Below are 19,836 nucleotides of genomic sequence, written 5' to 3'. Positions count from 1 at the left end.
TTAGCAATTCGGCTTTTTGTTCAAAGGATCTCCTGTATATTATAGTTTAAAAATTATCTACCTCAGCTGCAAAATCCATAAATAATATCACAAGTATCTTATCGGGAGCTGGAGCCTTGTTTAAGTTTATCGGTTACAGTTTTCTGCCCAAATACAGATACTGTAAATAATACTTTTGAGGTGTAACTCATAGTTTAGAACCACATGTCCATTATCAAATCAGTAAATCATCTTCGACGTGGTGTAAGAAGAAAGTTGCGGCAGTACAGCTGTAGGTTCCTTGGTAAAGGAACACTTAAAAATAAGGGACCGATAACCTAGCAGTTTGGTCCCTTCCCCCCCCCCCCCCCCCCCCCCCCTCTTTAAACCAGCCAAGTAGTTAAAAATAGAATTCATCATTTCTGGTTTTGCTTTGCTGCCCTCAGTTACAGTTCCTGTATCATCCATGAGTGTCTGCCAATAATAACCCTGACATATGTTAAGAACTGCCTTGGGATTTGCTATAGGCCTTTCGACAATATTCTGCTATGGTCACCGTTGAAGGGTTTACGCATTGCTCTTTTGACAGTCAAAGACGCTTCAGTTACCGTTTCTCTATCTGTAGCCCTATGATTACTTTGACACCTATGATGCAGTAGTCGCTGTTTGTTTGATATTTACAGTGACTGTATACCGTGTAAGGTCTCTCCTCTCATAAGCAGTTTTACTTGGGACAGTACATGGTCAATTATTCCCTTAAACGTGAACCATAGTTCCTCTACATAATTCCGCCCTGAGTTAAGAGTTTCAAGTTCCTCATTGAGAAATGACACTGCTGCTGCTTTCTAGTTTTCTGAACATAACAATCCTGTTACATTTTTGAGTTGCCTTTTGTACTTTGGTAATCGTTGTTACTACAACTGCCTCATATTTACTGATGAGTTTCATTGTGGACATCGTCGAAAACGTAATGTCTACTTGTTGCCATTACATCTAATATAGTTCCATCACGAGTAGGATTCCGAAGTACTTGCTTTCAAAAATGGTTCAAATGGCTCTGAGCACTATGGGACTTAACATCTGAGGTCATCAGTCCCCTAGAACTTAGAACTACTTAAACCGAACTAACCTAAGGACATCACACACAACCATACTCGAAGCAGGATTTGAACCTGCGAACGTAGCGGTCGCGCGGTTCTAGACTGAAGCGCCTAGAACCGCTCGGCCACACCGGCCGGCGTACTTGCCTTAGAAATTTTACAGAGAAGGCACCTAATACTGTTTGGCAGGATCCCTTACAACGCCCTCCACTTATAAAACGGATCAGCATAGCCTTCCTCAAGAAAACGGCGTGCGATCATTTTCATCAGATCTTATTACAAATTTTCAGAAGGATTTAATTTGTTTGGGTGTTTATTTGCATCAGCATCACATAGTGAATTCTGTCAAGGCCAGATGCTGTGTTCCTTCTGACAGACAAGGCAGGTTCTAACTCTAACATAGCGAATTGGCAGTTCCACGTCTATGTGTTAGTAAACTCGAAGTTTTCTTATACTCTGAAGCGCCAAAGAAACTGGTATAGGCACGCATATTCAAATATAAACATATGTAAACACGGAGAATACAGCGCTGCGTGGGCAACAACGTCTATATAAGACAACAAGTGTCTGGTGCTGTTGTTAGATCGGCTACTGCTGGTTCAATGGCAGATTATCAAGATTTAAGTGACTCTGAACGTAGTGTTATAGTCGGAGCACAGCATCTCAGACATAGTGCTGAAGTGGGGATTTTCCCGTACGACCATTTAACGAGTGTACCGAAAATATCAGGAATCCGGTAAAACATGAAAATTCCGACATCGCTGCGGCCCGAAAAAGATCCTCTAAGAACGGGACCAATGACGACTGAAGAGACTCGTTCAGCTTGACAGATGTGCAACCCTTCCGTAAATTGCTGCAGATTGAAATGCTGGGTCATCAAAAAATGTCAGCGTGCGAACCATTCAACGAAACATTATCGATATGGGCTTTCGGAGCCGAAGGCTCATTCGTGTACCCTTGATGTCTGCACGGCAAAAAGCCTTACGCCTTGCCTGGGCCCGTCAACACCGACATTGGACTCTTGATGAATGGAAACATGTTGCCTGGTCGGGAGAGTCTCGTTCCAAATTGCATCGAGCGGATGGACGTGTACGACTATGGAGACAACCTCTTGAATCCATGGACCTTCATATAACTAGGGGACTGTTCAAGCTGGTGGAGGCTCTGTAATGGTGTGGGACGTGTGTAGTTGGAGTGATATGGGACCCCTGATACGTTTGGATACCACTGTGACAGGTGACACGTACGTAAGCATCCTATCTGATCACCGGTATCCATTTACGTCCATTGTGCATTCCGACGGACTTGGGCAAATACAGCAGGACAATGCAACACCCCACACTTCCAGAATTGCTACAGAGTGGCTCCAGGAACATTCTTTGAAGCTTAAACGCTTCCACTGGCCACCATTATTGATCATATCTGGGATGCCTTGCAGCGTGTTGTTCAGAAGAGATCACCACCCCCCTCGACTCTTGCGAATTTGTGGACAGCCCTGCAGGATTCATGGCGTCAGTTCCCTCCAACAGTATTTCAAACATTTGTCGAGTCCATGCCACGTCGTGTTGCGGCACTTCTGCGTGCTCGCGGGGCTCCCGCACGATATTAGGCAGGTGTACCAGTTCCTTTGGCTCTTCGGTGTATTTCAATAGCTTCCTATAGTGTTGGGATGTGGAATCTGAGATAGTAACGGCAAAGAAAATAGTATATAGGGCTATTCAAAAAGGAGGAACAGATTTAAAACATTTATTGCTTCTGTGGTGTCACCGCCAGACACCACACTTGCTAGGTGGTAGCTTAAATCGGCCGCGGTCCATTTAGTACATGTCGGACCCGCGTGTCGCCACTGTGTGATCGCAGACCGAGCGCCACCACAAGGCAGGTCTCGAGATACGGGATAGCACTCGCCCCAGTTGTACGACGACTTTGCTAGCGACTACACTGACGAAGCCTTTCTCTCATTTGCCGAGAGACAGTTAGAATAGCCTTCAGCTAAGTCCATGGCTACGACCTAGCAAGGCGCCATTAGCCTTACATAGTTTGAAAGTTATCATATGAAATGTCTCATCAGAACGATGTATTCACATCAAAGAATAAAAGATAAGTGTTCGAGGAGCTGCATACTTTTCTTATGAGAATTCACTACTTATCCTGTTCCAGAATTCACTCCCGTCTGCGTTAGATTTCGGCCTCCTCTATCTACAAGGTGTTGGCACATTTACCAACACATCAGCTTCCAAACTACAAAAGATAGAAACACAATTCCAACGTTTCTGGAAAGAAATAAATTCAAACTTTTATGCATTCAATGTAAGCACAATGTGTTACACCACAAATATCAAAACGTTGGCTCATTTTCTGCCACACACATAGCAGCAGGCCTCTCATTATCGAATTCACGGCTTCAAAAGTGCAATGTCGCAGACCTTCAAGAGTGTCAGGCATAGAGGAGATAAAAAGCAGTCCTTTACGTAACCCCACAGATAAAAGTCAGAAGGTGTAAGGTCTGGAGTCCTTGGAGGCCACTGGCGATGAAGTTCACCTTATGCTCTTCCTCTTCCAATCCAACTTACTGTATCATTCAGGTACTTCGGAAGTGCTTGGAGAATTTCTCTAAGCATGTCCGACGTATCTGAATAACATCATTCCACTACGTTTGATTGGAAAGGAGGAGCAGAAGATGAACATCATCGTCAGTAGCCTCCCAGATCTCCAGAACTCACACCTCGTGACTTTTGTCTCTGGGATTACGTAAAAGACTGTTTTTATCTCCCCTATGCCTGGAATACTCTCTTTCAAATTCTAAAGATGGCAGGGGTAAAATACAGGGAGCGAAAGGCTATTTACAATTTGTACAGAAACTAGATGGCCAGTTATAAGAGTCGAGGGACATGAAAGGGAAACAGTGGTTGGGAAGGGAGTGAGACAGGGTTGTAGCCTATTCCCGATGTTATTCAATCTGTATATTGAGCAATTAGTGAAGGAAACAAAAGAAAAATTCGGAGTAGGGATTAAAATCCATGGAGAAGATGTAGTGACTTGGCCAGACAGCCAAGCCACTGTAAGGTAGCCGAAAGGCACGCGTTTAGCTCACGCGGGCTGACGTGGGGTCCGGAACATTATAAGGAAATGAGAACGTAGAAAACGGACGCAGTTGCTGTAATACTTAACTTTAATCCACAATTGGTGAACATTGGTCTGACGGTACAGGCATCACAATATATATAGCAAAGGATTATGGCGCCTTGCTAGGTCGTAGCAAATGACGTAGCTGAAGGCTATGCTTACTATCGTCTCGGCTAATGAGAGCGTATTTGTCAGTGAACCTTTCCTAGCAAAGTCGGCTGTACAATTGGGGATAGTGCTAGAACGTCTCTCTAGACCTGCCGTGTGGTGGCGCTCGGTCTGCAATCACTGACAGTGGCGACACGCGGGTCCGACGTATACTAACGGACCGCGGCCGATTTAAAGGCTACCACCTAGCAAGTGTGGTGTCTGGCGGTGACACCACATTCCTCCCCCGCAAATCGGCGTACGGTTGTGTTATAAGGCTTCCACCCACCGTGGGGAGGACCCCATGTTGACGTATGTGACGAGGTGGGGAGCCTAACAATAGGCGAGGCTGTGCCACCCGCACCCGGCCATTCGGTCCGAGAGGAGCTAGGAAACGCCTGAAAACCTAGTCCAGGGTGCACGCCAACATGCGGTGTATGCGCCCGTAGAGAGACTGGAGGGGCCGAAGGGTCGACCTCCAACGGGACGGGGCAGCCAACGGGCGAAGACGACATCTAGTCCGTAGCGGGCAAGAGTTCCACGTCGGAGGACAGCTGGTCAGGGGAAGCGATCGGCGGCGCGTGACCCAGGGAGGCGCTTGGCGGCTGCAGCGAAGCGTCCAATGCGGGCGTCGCCGACGAGAGAACAGGCGGCGGCGGCGGCGCGTCGCCATGGTGCAAAATGGAAGGCAGCGTCGGTAACACCTGGGGATAAGGCGAGCCAGTAGATGGGTCCCCAGGGCGCTGACCGGACGGCACCGTCGCTGAAAGCAGACGGGGAGCGGCAGAACCCGTGCGACGACAGAGGCGCAGCTGATTGAGATGGCGACGCACCTCACCAGAGGCCCCCGAAACCAGATACATAGCGCGGCCGAGGCAGCAAAGAATGCGCCCTGCGAGCCAACGCCGTGAACCTCGATAGTTGCGATAATACACAACGTCGCCTGGAGCAAAAGCAGGTGGCTGCTGCTGCACAGGAACCTGATGCGGCGGATGTAGCAAAGACATCAAGGTCCTATGAGGACGACCATGGAGCAACTCAGCCGGCGAGTGACCATCTCGGGGCTGAGAGCGATACGAGGACAAAAAGAGCAACAACGCGTCCTCCCGAGAATGCGACTCTTTCAATTTCAACATCTGGGACTTGAAAGTCCGGACCAATCGTTCAGCGGCACCGTTTGACTGAGGCGAAAACGGCGCGGATGTCAGATGTTGAATACCATTGACCTTGCAGAATGACTGAAATTCTGCGGACATGAATTGTGGGCCATTGTCGGAAACAATAGTCTGTGGAAGACCTTCAATACAAAAGATAGCAGATAACGCTTGGATGGTGGCAGATGACGTCGTGGAAGACATCCGGACAACAAAAGGAAAATTACTGAATGAATCTACCACAACCAACCATCGAGCATTCCAGAATGGACCAGCAAAAACTATGTGTAAGCGTTGCTAAGGGGAAGTGGCTTGTGGCCATGCAAAGAATTTCCGCGGTGGTGCGGATTGTTGTTCGGCACACGCCATGCAAGAAGAGCACATATTCGTAATCGCAGCATCGATTCCGAACCAAGTACAGTGCTGACGAGCAAGTTGTTTCGTTCGCACTATACCCCAATGTCCTTGGTGGAGAAGCCGTATGACAGAGGACTGTAACGAACGTGGGACCACGAACCGGGACTGATCATTATCAGAACGCAACAGCAAAACACCACGTCGTACAAAAAGTCTCTCCTTGTGAGCAAAAAATCGGCGAACCAACGGATCCTCGATCCGTGACTTTGACAAGGGCCATTGCGTAGCAACAAAACGCAAAACGGTAGCAAGGACAGGGACAGCAGCTGTGGCTGTAGCTACACGACGAAAATCAATCGGAAACGTTTCGACCACGTCATCGGTTTCCGAATCAATGAACATGCAACCAAGTTCGGAAGAATCGAATGCTCTATCCTCAGCAACAGGCAAACGGGACAACGCATCGGCGTTTCCGTGCTTAGCAGTGGACCGATACAAGATATCGTAGCGGTACTGCGAGAGGAAAATAGACCAGCGAATGAATTTCTGCGCTGTACGTGGGGGTACAGGCTAGTTTGGATGAAAAAGCGACGTCAAGGGTTTGTGGTCTGTGATGATGGTAAAGTGACGACCATACAAGAAATCATGAAACTTTGTAACACCAAAGACGAGAGCCAAAGCTTCTTTCTCAATCTGTGAATAATTTCTTTGCGCAGACGAGAGCAATTTGGACGCAAAGGCAATAGGGCGATCGTGTGAACCATCTTTGTACGCAAGCACAGCACCGATCCCGAAATCCGATGCATCCACCATCAACAAAAGGGGTTTCTGGGGATCGAATGGCGTAAGGCAAGTATTTGAAAGCAACGCCGATTTCAACTGGCGAAAGGCGCGTTCGCATTTCGTCGTCCAGACAAACGGAACACCTTTACGGCGTAAGCGATGAAGCGGAGCTGAAATGGAAGAGGCTTTGCGCACATATTTATTATAGCAATTTATTTTTCCCAGCACACTCTGTAGCTGCTTCAAATTCCGCGGCGAAGGCAAGTCTTGTATGGCACGGAGGCGTTCGGGACTGGGATGTTTGCCTTGGGCATTGATTACATGTCCCAGATATGGTAAGTCACGAGCAAAAAACACGCATTTGTCCTTCCGCAAGCGAAGACCATTTTGACGCAAGACCTGAAATAATGTTCTGAGATTGGCTAAATGTTCTTCTTCCGTCTTTCCGGAGATCACAATATCGTCCAGATAGTTTGCTGCAGTGGGGACCGACGCACAAACAGTTTTGTATGTTGCAAGAAGGCTGCACTGTCCTAACACAGGGATATTCTGACCTGAATAACTATTTAACTTAACATTTTCGGCACGCAACGGAGGTGTGCCCAGCTGTTTGTACGTGTCTTTATTGATCAGAGAAACTGTAGCTCCGGTATCGAGCTGGAATGGTATGACCTTGCCATGAATGTCCAAATCTACAAAAAGTTTATTGTCCTGCTGACGACAAGAGCGACTGTCTCGTGCAACGTGAACAGACACTGGTACAGAAGCACTTGCTACTTGACGTGATTTCCTGCGACGTTGATGCACACTATTTGTGGGACGAACACAGTCACTGTTAGAGAGAGTGGCACTGGGCGGAGTGGAATGAACGACATGAATTTCCATGGGCGAAGGTTCACGAGCCTGAGTATTCTTGGTTCGATTCCGATTCTGGCGCGAAGCAAAGGGCCTGGAATGGTTGTTAGTGTCCGATCTGAGCTTTTTCTGGCAACCACTTTGAACATGTCCTTTCCTATTAGAGAAAAAGCAAATAGCTTGGTGTGAGGGGCAATTCTCACGCGAATGTCTAGTAGCACACCACGGGCATGACTTTAGCACTGCATTTGCTTGCTGGTGCGGCACACGTAGCTGCGCGGACGGGCGCGAGGGCTGTTTAGCGTTCCGTGCAGCGCGCCCGGCGGGCCGGTTAATGTGACACACGGCTGGCGAAGTTTCAAATGATGCCTGAGCAAAGTCAAGTGTGTCTTGCCTATCCAATATGTCTATCACTTGTTGAAGGGAGGGATTGACTAGTTTCAAAATTTGCTCCTGTATACGAACATCAGAAACGATCTGTGCAGTTGCATCACGTACCATAGTATCTGAATAAGAGAGTCCACATTCACACTCAAAAGCACAATCCCTAGTAAGGCCTTGCAAAGTTGCAACCCACACCCGATTAGTTTGACCGGCCATACGTTTTGTACGAAAGAATGTATACCTTTTTGCAACCACATTGACTGATTCTTTGAAATATGCATCTAATGCCGACAAAATTTCGTCGTAGGTCAGAGTTGCTACATCGCGTCGGGGAAATAATTTCACTATCACATGGTACGTGTGCACCCCGACGGATGCTAACAAAAATGGCTGCCGACCATTACCTTGAATTCTGTAGGCGGCGAGATGGAATCCAAATTGGCGTGACCACTCCGTCCAGCTTTCCAGTGCCGCATCAAAAGGACGAAAAGATGGTGCAACTGCATGTTGTGGCTGCGGTAGCGGTGGAGCGGCGGCGGCCACATCGTTTTGCATTGAACATTGACCCTGGATGAGCTGTCCAAGGGCATCCAATAACGCCTGCGTTTGCTGATTCTGCAAGCGATAAAATTCGGACAGTACATCTGGAGAATGTGGCGAATCCATGACACAAGTAATTTAAGCAAGTATATAGTTAGGAACGAATTACCCTCGGCGCCAACTGTAGTGACTTGGCCAGACAGCCAAGCCACTGTAAGGTAGCCGAAAGGCATGCGTTTAGCTCACGCAGGCTGACGTGGGGTCCGGAACATTGCAAGGAAATGAGAACGTAGAAAACGGACGCAGTTGCTGTAATACTTAACTTTAATCCACAACTGGTGAACATTGGTCTGACGCTATAGGCATCACAATATATATAGCAAAGGATTATGGCGCCTTGCTAGGTCGTAGCAAACGACGTAGCTGAAGGCTATGCTATCGTCTCGGCTAATGAGAGCGTATTTGTCAGTGAACCTTTCCTAGCAAAGTCGGCTGTACAATTGGGGCGAGTGCTAGAACGTCTCTCTAGACCTGCCGTGTGGTGGCGCTCGGTCTGTAATCACTAACAGTGGCGACACGCGGGTCCGACGTATACTAACGGACCGCGGCCGATTTACAGGCTTCCACCTAGCAAGTGTGGTGTCTGGCAGTGACACCACAGAAGAAATTAAAACTTTGAGGTTCGCCGATGACATTGTAATTCTGTCAGAGACAGCAAAGGACTTGGAAGAGCAGTTGAACGGAATGGGTAGTGTCTTGAAGGGAGGATATAAGATGAACATCAACAAAAGCAAAACGAGGATAATGGAATGTAGTCGAATTAAGTCGGGTGATGCTGAGGGAATTAGATTAGGAAATGAGACACTTAAAGTAGTAAAGGAGTTTTGCTATTTGGGGAGCAAAATAACTGATGATGGTCGAAGTAGAGAGGATATAAAATGTAGACTGGCAATGGGAAGCAAAGCGTTTCTGAAGAAGAGAAATTTGTTAACATCGAGCACAGATTGAAGTGTCAGGAAGTCGTTTCTGAAAGTATTTGTATGGAGTGTAGCCATGTATGGAAGTGAAACATGGACAATAAATAGTTTGGACAAGAAGAGAATAGAAGCTTTCGAAATGTGGTGCTACAGAAGAATGTTGAAGATTAGGTGGGTAGATCACGTAACTAATGAGGAGGTACTGAATAGGATTGGGGAGAAGAGAAGTTTGTGGCACAACTTGACTAGAAGGAGGAATCGGTTGGTAGGACATGTTCTGAGACATCGAGGGATCACGAATTTAGTATTGGAGGGCAGCGTGGAGGGTAAAAATCGTAGAGGGAGACCAAGAGATGAATACACGAAGCAGATTCAGAAGGATGTAGGTTGCAGTAGGTACTGGGAGATGAAGGAGCTTGCACAGGACAGATTAGCATGGAGAGCTGCATCAAACCAGTCTCAGGACTGAAGACCACAACAACGACAACATGCCTGAAACTCGTGAAATTCTGCGACATCGCATTGTAGAAGCTGCGAATTCGGTAACGAGAGACCAGATGCTTTGTGTGTGGCAGGAAATGAGACACCGCTTGATATTTTTCGTGTAAGACATGGTGCTCACACTGAATGCATAAAAATCTGAACTTTTCTCTTTCCAGGAATGTTGGAATTGTGTTTCTATCTTTTGTAGTTTGGAAGCAATAAATGTTTTAAATCTATTCCTTCTTTTTGAATAGCCCTGTACTTACCTTTCAAACATATGATCATGAGAAACAAGTCCTTCGCTCTTAATTCTTAACTTTTACAGCATTGACCGTCGCAAAGCTCAGCCAGGCACACGACGTCAGGCGTGTCATTCTGTGGTGGCCTCCGCTGGCCGCACAGCAGTCAGCGGCTTAAATAAATGCACCGGACAGTTTAAGGGAATGATTTATCTCAAAGAAATTCCAATGTTTAAATCAAGTTATCTGCTGGAAAAGATACACTGCATAACAAAAAACTGAAGCATCCTGAAGACATGAGTCCGTAGCTCGTGGTCTAGCAGCTAGCGTTGCTACCTCTAGATCACGGGGTTCCGGATTCGATGCCCAGTCGGGTCGGGGATTTTCTCAGCCCGGGGACTGGGTGTTTGTGCTGTCCTCATCATCATTCGGTAAGTAGCGAGATTGGAACTGGAAAGACTGGGAACTTGTTTGGGCGCTGATGCCCACGAATTTGACGCCCGTCAAACGAACGTCATTATCACCCTGAAGACATGCTCGGATGTTAATGTAACATGGTACACGTACACACCTTCGGAGGGTATGTAAACGATCAGAGTTCCGATTCTCTGTGGCGAAAATAACGGCCATCAGACTGCGTTGTTCGTTTATAGTGTTGTTACTAGGCCTGACAGGTTTCATATACGTCGTGAATAGCGTCAGATGTTGAGTTATCACTTTGAAAGTCGCTGGTATGCCGAGTAATCGTGTGAAATAGCGTTACCAGAACTTGACAGACTTTGAAAGGGGCAAATTGTGGGTCCTCATTTTTCCACGTGGTTGAATGTTATAGTATTCGACTTCTGTGGCATTTTGATTTAATAGTGGTACAGTGTTGGACTGTATGGGAATAGGAGGATAGACAAAATCGTCGCCTAGCTTCCAGTCGACCACACCTGCCCACCGTAAGGGATGATCGCAGTATCGAATACCAACACACTGTAACCTTTTCACGTCTCCACTTACCATCAGAGAGCCAGTAACAGACTACCTACAACATTCTGTGGCATCCTGCATCATAGGTCAGAGACTAGTAGCAGCTGGATTAGGAAATTACCGTCTCATGCATAGGCTAACGTTAGCACTACAAAACAAATTGCAGTTGGATTGATGCTGTCACAGGGAAGCATGGCCTGCTGATGAATGGCATTGTATTGTGTTCAGCGATGGACTACGATTTTATGCTAACCCAGATGACCATCATCAGGAAATATGGGAAGAGGTCCCATTTCTTTAATATTTTGAAAGGCACAGTAATGTTACTCCTAGCATCCTTGTGTGGGGGAGCCATTATAGTATAACGTCAGGTTCTGGCTGGTAGGAATTGAGGAAATTGTAAGTGCACAACAGTACACTGCAAGTATCACGTGACCTCGTGTGTTACATCTCATGTGACAGAGTCGTGATGCTGTTTTCCAATAGGACAATGTTCGTCCATACAGGTGTATGGTATGTGTCTTTATTTACTGCCTGTGTGTTGTTGAGATATTCCCATTACCAGCAAGATCCTCAGATCTGTGTCCAATAGATCGTATCAGGGAGTGGATCAGATGTCATCTCTATCCTAGTGCCAGTATGCAGGATACCAAGGACCAGTTACAACAGTTGTGAGTAGGATAACAAGAAGAGCTCTGGCCAGACAATCGCTGACAACGGCACTTTTTTCCTGCATCAGCACGGGGTGTGAAATCACAGCTGAGACAACTGCATGAGTTAAATTCAAGGTCACTTCCCCCTACCCTCCCCCTGCCCCACTCCCATCCTCATCCCCATCCCCATCTTCATCCCGTCCCCTACCCATCCTGTCCCTCCCCCTCTTGGCCCCTTGCCCTCCCCTCCTGCTCCCTCCCCGCTCTTCTCCCACCCCTATTTTGCTCCCAGCCAATTGTATTATGTCAATATCATCATGCTCTTGATCAATTGCCACAGTACTCCATAACTCTCTGGCAATTCGTTCTACATTCAAGGTTGGGCCTCTGTCATGAGAGGACCATAATTAATTTGGCGCTCAAAGTATCTGACTTTTATAAAAATTTATAATTCTGTTATATTACTGTCTTCCAAAAAAATCGTTTATGGACTGGCTCACCTGTCACTTCAGCAAATTTCGTTCGAAGCTGTGAACCATTCACAATGCAGTACTGAAATGAGCACATAACATACTCTATATAATTAACTAAAAACTAATGCTTGCTTATAAAAGTAGTTAATGAATCAGTAATACGTAGTTGCCAAATAGGAGTTTCATTTTAAATTCTAATCCACAAAACCCTGAAAAAAGGAAATAAAGTCAACTGCTGTTTTACATACCAGTTGCTCACTGTCACCAATATATGGCTGCAATGTAAAAAGTGCCTTGTTTGTTGTTTGTACCACGAGTTCCTCACTGACACTAACAGACGTCTGAACTGGTAAAATGATTACTGTTCATTCAATGTACAACTCCTGGTTTAAGACAAAATAGAATCTTAAATTATAAATTTTCCACTCCCACAATGCTTCTAAAATGCCACAATGTTCTTTCCAACCATTCTTCACGGCAGTGATGCTTGTTAAGTATCGCAATATTCTAAAATGTTCGGAAAAATACGTCTGCAATGTAAAGAAAGTGTTATGTTTACGTCAAGTATCGCAATGTTAATTTACACATACACACATGCTCATCAAATTAGTCGATAAAATTTTAAATTAAGTGCTCAAATGCTATTTCCATATCTAATAACAGCCGACATTTTAGAAGGTAGCTCGAAGGAATCAATGCCATAAGACTAACCTGACCAGGCTTATAACTGCAGAAAAAATATATGTTAGCTAAGATACTATACTACGCAGGCAATCACAAAAAGAGATTAAATTAAACTTACTCTTGATGTATGTCACAATACAACCTCATATTAAATATTTACATACTTAAATTGTGTCAAGCACCATTTTAGGAGGGATGAAGGTAATGCACCATGTAATACACTAAAAAATATAATCGATGATACTGAATGACAATAATGACTGCTACTATTACGAATGACACAGTGCTACTGGATCTTATGTACAATAACAACTTTCGACGATGTTTTCAATCTGAACTATGATACCAAGGCTCTCTAAAAGTTGTATAGAGTGTATTTGCTATCATCAATTATTAAATGACGCCATCATTTAATGAAAAATACATGACACATACATAACATAGTCAAGAGACAAATAAACATCATATTAGAAAGGAAGGAAGGAATAAGATGTTCGATTTTAGGAAGGAAGAAACTGACCAGTTTTCGGAAGCAACAAGGTTTTTACTAAAATGCTACCCGGCGTTGCCCAGGAACTTATTTATAGCTGTGTGTCCACGCCCATACCACCCAGCATCTGTCCTTCTGTTTAATATTTATGACGTCATATCTCCTGAACTGTGTGTAGCACAATGATATAATTTTGTATGTACGAGTAAGTTCAATTGGATACTGTCTGCAAAATGTGTTGTAGCAGCAACAATGTAAAAATTTAAACGTCACGTGCGATGCCCCAGTTTCTCATGCATCTCACTGTTTATGACGTCATATCTTCTGAACTATGTGTAGTACAATATATAACATTGTAGGTACATTCAGTGCAAATGTGGATACTGTCCGCGATTTGTTGCGAATAAAGCTAGTAACAAAGAAGTAGTAAATTATAACGTCATGCCTCATGCGGTACTTTTATTGCATGAAGAGGAAGAAGTAGTGAGCGATAAATATTTTTCGCTTCATCACTATATAGGGGCTGTCATCGAGAAAAATTTTTGTAAAAGTTTGTTGCAAGTCGCTAAGTGCTCTCATTCTCAAATACTGAATTAATACAGGTAAGATCTAGGAATTCACGAATCGCGGGCTACGCTGCTTTTTCACACCCAACCCCATCCCTTTCATAGGCATGTGGTTCCTACCCCACACAGCGATTGTTGGCTGATTGTAAGCTATATGTGTTCAAAGTTTGATTGGAATCGGTACAGTGGTTTAGGAGATGTGGAACACACACACACACACACACACACACACACACACACACGTTTATGGCATGAATGGATGTCACTGTACGACTCGCTATATTTATACACACTTACGAGATGACCAAAGACTGTAACGAGGAGAGGTATGACATCTCCAAAGACGATGAGGCAGTCAGTATTTGGAAAATAAATAAAATTATTTATCAACTATTGTGTTACATGGAAAGTGCCAGACTGGCAAGCTGTATGGAGCTTCAAACTAAATATTTCCGCTTTTAAAGAGTTTGTATAGCTTATTGAAAAACACGCACCTTCCATGTTAATCATAATATGCAAGACCTCTACGAAGATTCGAGGATGAAATGAATTTGTGTTTATGTATGTTTTAGCACATTTCGCAAGCACAATGAGGCTTCAAATTAAATATTTCTGCTCCTAAGTTGTCTGTGTTACATAAATAAATCATAGGTTAGCAGACCAGGTAATTCGAGTGCATTAAATTCATCCAAATATATAACAATTTGTTGCAGATGGGCATTTAGCCTCATTACCATCCCATCTTGTAATTAATGTGATTTAAGAATTTATAAAAGACGTGTGGTTAATGTAGCTCAGTGACTGACGTAGCTGTATCATAAATACGGGCTTGCAAATGCGTGAAAAAGAATATTCCTACTAGCACTACCCTACTGCCTTCAGTGAACTACATTCAACACATATTTTTGTAAAAAAAACCTATATTACAAAAATTTGGGTCCTGTGAGTTATTAGAAGTTTTGCATTTCAAATTCTACAAAATTGCGGAAAATGTTAGTCCATCCAATCCTCTAGGTGCACTGTGTGTTTCTGGTGGCTGTCCCACTTAAAAATGGTAGCCAGTATTACCATAATCATTGCCCACTTTCAAGTTTTGTATTTTAATTAACACAGTTAGATGCAAATATTGGAAATTTTTCTGTAAGCACCCCGCCTGCCACTGCTTCTATGTACGAGATTGTACGCCAAATAAATTATTGATAGGAGCAGGCACATCCCCTAAATTCTTGCATTGCCTCCACTCATCCTTCGTGCGCTTCACATTAAATATTTCAGTTCTCTGAATATGCGTGATCTATATTATTGGTTAGCGATCACGACAGACAGACTGAACCAGCCACACGCATTTGCTGGAGATGCATACCATGACTTTGTATAGCAGTTGTTTTTCTTAATGTGACACACATGTCCATTATGTAGCAGTAAGCCTGAACTCGTAGGCTAAGCATTTCTACAAAACCTCAGCCTACTCCGAGAAAAGCACACGCACGTTTCTGACGAATCGGTGACGTATAGGAGATCGTGAAAGTGTAGACTCGCTCTCTAAGTACTTCTGCAAGCCCCAAATTGTCAGGACCTCTCGAGACGGTGAAACATAAAACCGCAAATGGACATTAATACGAAGTCCGTCTACTAGTCGAATTGGATGTTGCGTATGAACCAGTAAATGACGAGAATGCCAGTGTCATAGCAACAAGAACCCTACTGTTCGCCAATATGCACTGAGCTGACAAAAGGCATGGAATAGCGATATGCACATATACAGGTAGCGGTAGTATCGCATACACAAGACATAAAAGGACAGTGCATGAGTGGAGTTGTCATTTATACTCAAGTCATTCATGCGGGCCGGCCGGAGTGGCCGAGCGGCTCTAGGCGTTACAGTCTGGACCCGCGCGACCGCTACGGTCGCAGCTTCGAATCCTGCCTCGGGCATGGATGTGTGTGATGTCCTTAGGTTAGTTAGGTTTAAGTAGTTCTAAATTCTAGGGGTCTGATGACCTCAGATGTTAAGTCCCATAGTGCTCAGAGCCATTTGAACCATTTTTGTAGGGGACTGATGACCTCTGAAGTTAAGCCCCATAGTGCTCAGAGCGATTCATGCGGAAAGATTTCTGACGTGATTATGGCCGCACGACGGGAAGTAACAGGCCGCGGAATGGCAGTTGGAGTTAGACACATGGAACAGTCCACTTCGGAAATCGTTAGGGAATTCAACATTCCGAGATCCACAATGTCAAGAGTGTGCTGACAATACCTCATTTCAGGCATTACCTCTCGCCACAGACAACGCAGTGGCCGACGGCTTTCACTTAACGGCCGAGAGCAGCGGCATTTGAGTAGTGATGTCAGTGTTAAGAGACAAGAAACCCTGCGTGAAATAACCACAGAAATCAATGTGGGACGAACGTATCCGTTAGGAGAGTGAGGAGATATTTGGCGTTAATAGGTTATGGCAACAGACGACCGACGCGAGTGCCTTTGCTAACAGCATCGACATCGCCTGCAACGCCTCTCCTGGGCTCGTGACCATATCGGTTGAACCCTAGACAACTGGAAAACCCTGACCTGGTCAGATGAATCCCGATTTCCGAGTGTAGTGCAGAACCCATGAAGCCGTGGTCCCAAGATCTGTGCAAGCTGGTGCTGACTCCATAATGGTGTGGACTGTGTTTACGTGCAAAGGGCTGGGTTCTCTGGTCCAACTGAACCGATCATTGACTTGAAATAGCTATGTTCACCTACTTAGACACCATTTTCATCCGTTTATGGACTATGTTCCCAAACAACGTTGTAATTTTTATGGCTGACAATGCGCCATGTCAGCGGGCAACAATTGTTCGCGATTGGTCTGAAGAACGTTCTGGACAATTCCAGCAAATGATTTGGCCACCCATATCGCCCGACATGAATCCCATCGAACATTTGTGGGACATAATCGAGAGGTCAGTTCGTGATCAAAATTCTGCACCGACAACGCTTCCGCAATTATGGACGGATGTAGGGGCAACATGGCCCAATATTTCTGCAGAAGACGACCAACGACTTGTTAAAGCCATACCACGTCGAGTTGCTGCACTGTGCTGCGCAAAACACGATATTAGGAGGGACCCCACGACTTTTGTCACCTAAGTGTATATAATTTGACTGCTAGCAAATCTAAACATGTGAATGTGGGCCTATCAGCCGACAGCGACTTGCCAAGGTTTCTGTGTCCATCACCTTTGTAAAGTTAACGTGGGAGACATGGATAGGAGTGGCGCAATGAAATGCCAGAGACGAAACTACCATATTCTTCTACATGTGAACCATAATGCATCAGCAATAGGCATATCGGAAAAAATTTAACGATAAATACTCACCTGCTTATACCTTTTGCAAGTGCCCTGACGAGTGATCACATTCCTCCATTACTGTTCGCTGGTATCTTGGATGAGTGCCGAGGGGCGAGTGTGATCTGAAACATTCTGTCAAATCCCCTACTTACGTCGCACCTACATTATTAATGTGTGATGATACACTGTGTATTAACAAGGGTGTGATTTCTATTGACAGTATTACTATAATTCAGTGATGTCATGGCGTTGTAGGTAAGCACTACAAAGCATGACTACTGCCCAGTATTTCAAAACTAATATGTAAATACGGGTGGTTTAAATGTTTAAGAAATTCTGCATAGCATTACTTAGCAACTAATATGTGTCAAGTCTACGTTATCGTAACACTAATTAGTGTGACGACACTATAAGACAGCCCTAGTGTACTCATAAGTACTAAAAACGACGTAAAAAATCCGAGTATGTCCACCCACAACACATCGATGTTTCAGTTATTTTGTCCTCTTTGTTTCCTCCACGGTATTCCAAAGGCGCACAACAAGGCTGGACCAATAACGCATTGCAATATTTTGCTACGGACAATTTAGCGAAGTATTACTAAAAACAGCGACATAAAAGTACTAATTTATAAACCCAGTAACCCAGTTACACGTGTATATGTGTAATGAGTGGACGCCTCCCTGCTGCAGTTAGAACAGCTACCTCAGCAGTCGACAGGATCCAACATACAAACTCCAGCAAGGTATGCCTGTCAGAACTCTCTCTCTCTCTCTCTCTCTCTCTCTCTCTGTCTGTCTCTCTCTCTCTCTCTCTCTCTCTCTCTCTCACACACACACACACACACACACACACACACACACACACATTCCTACCTTAGAAGAGCCGCTCCACGGGAAGCAGGCGAGACGACTAGTGCTAGCGGGTTTCATCTTGTCAGCGCAACCATCAGACAACACACTATGCAGGCGATCTAAACATTTTTATATTACACATCTCTCTAGTAACTGCGCCCGCCAGTCGGTTGCACGGATGCACTAGTTTGGCCTCATCTTTGAGATCTATTTGGAGGGGGTGGGGTGGAAAGTTGAAATGAACAGAAGGTTTTTGGTAGTCAAGTATTTGGAAAAAGAAGTGCTCCGCAAACACTTTCTAGGTAAGAGCAAACACTATACCACATACCTGAGATAAAAATACAGTCTTGGTTGCAGAGGTTTTTATTTTCAAATTTCAGTCACCCGTTTCGCCTGTGGTAGGCATATTCACATTATCTACAATGTAAAAAATTACAAAACGTCCTGACCATCTAGTGCAAGAACGTACTCTACAGTAAAGGTCTTTACGCAAACTTACAAATTAGAATGTACCTATTGTAGCGCTGAATATGTTGGAAAAATGGGAAGAATGTTTAAAACTAGGTTTCAGGAAAGCCTACTCACAAAATGAGGGCAGATAAAGCAACACTCGCGCCATTTACAGAACATCCATAGGCATCTGGCCACTGCCTGTCTACAATCAATAATATGCAAATTGTGCATCTTGCCCATAAAGGACAGAAAGTCAATTACTTGAGGACTTTGAGATCGCTAAACGCACATTTTTTGCTGTGATGTCCTCCTTAACGATCAGCTGATCAGAGAAAGTCAATCATATTCTGATGTAGTGATGTCCCTTTTTACAGCAGTTTAGTCTCGTTATTGTGAAGTATGTTGGTATCTCTTTTGTTATTTGTTGACTCCCTTATCTTTAAGGCATAATTTAATTCTTGTTTTTTACATTTATGACAACCTTTTCATAAGGTATAAGTATTTTATCGGACAGATGCCAATTACCTTAACTCTAATTTTTAGGGCTGTCATTTTAGAAATGATTACATTATGGCTTATAAGGCTATTGATGTTGTGTATACGAATTTGGTCCTGCGCAATGGATAATGTATAGGCTAACCAACGCCATCTGTCTGATTCAACTGCAGTACTTGCACTTCAGGCCCGATTACCACCGTTTTACGCATTCTGTGTCAGGGGAGCCGCTCATACATGTTGTGCTCCTGCTCCGTGAAGCTTTGCTGTGCACCTGTTCATAACTTGTGCGATGTTTACGTATGGCAACGACTAAGGTAATTAAATGCTTTTTCGGTATCAATGACCACGGTCTCCTTAGCCGACCCTTTCAGATATAATTATTACCAGTTTATCAAACCTTAACATTTTTCTCTGCAGTTTTACGTCGTTCCGGTTCTTTGCAGGATCCAACTTGCCAGGCATAGGAGATTTTCGACTTTTTGATACCCCAATCACATTTTACCGATGTATTTGCATCGTGTAATCATTTTATCGACAGCGTGCGCCGTGAACAGTTTTTGTAAGTTTGCATAAAAATTTTATCTGTTGAGTACATTTTTGCACAAGATGCGGCAAGGACGTTTCCTTATACGAATTTTTGCAATTTTTTGCGTTATATATAATCTGAAGATATCTACTACATGCAAAACATGTCACTGAAATTTGAAAATATAAATTTCTGCAACCAAGAC

This window comes from Schistocerca americana, chromosome X, assembly GCF_021461395.2.
Source record: "Schistocerca americana isolate TAMUIC-IGC-003095 chromosome X, iqSchAmer2.1, whole genome shotgun sequence".
In the NCBI taxonomy this organism is placed as follows: Eukaryota; Metazoa; Arthropoda; class Insecta; order Orthoptera; family Acrididae; genus Schistocerca; species Schistocerca americana.
The sequence above is the reverse complement of the archived record's forward strand: the minus strand, read 5'-3'. Positions refer to the sequence as shown.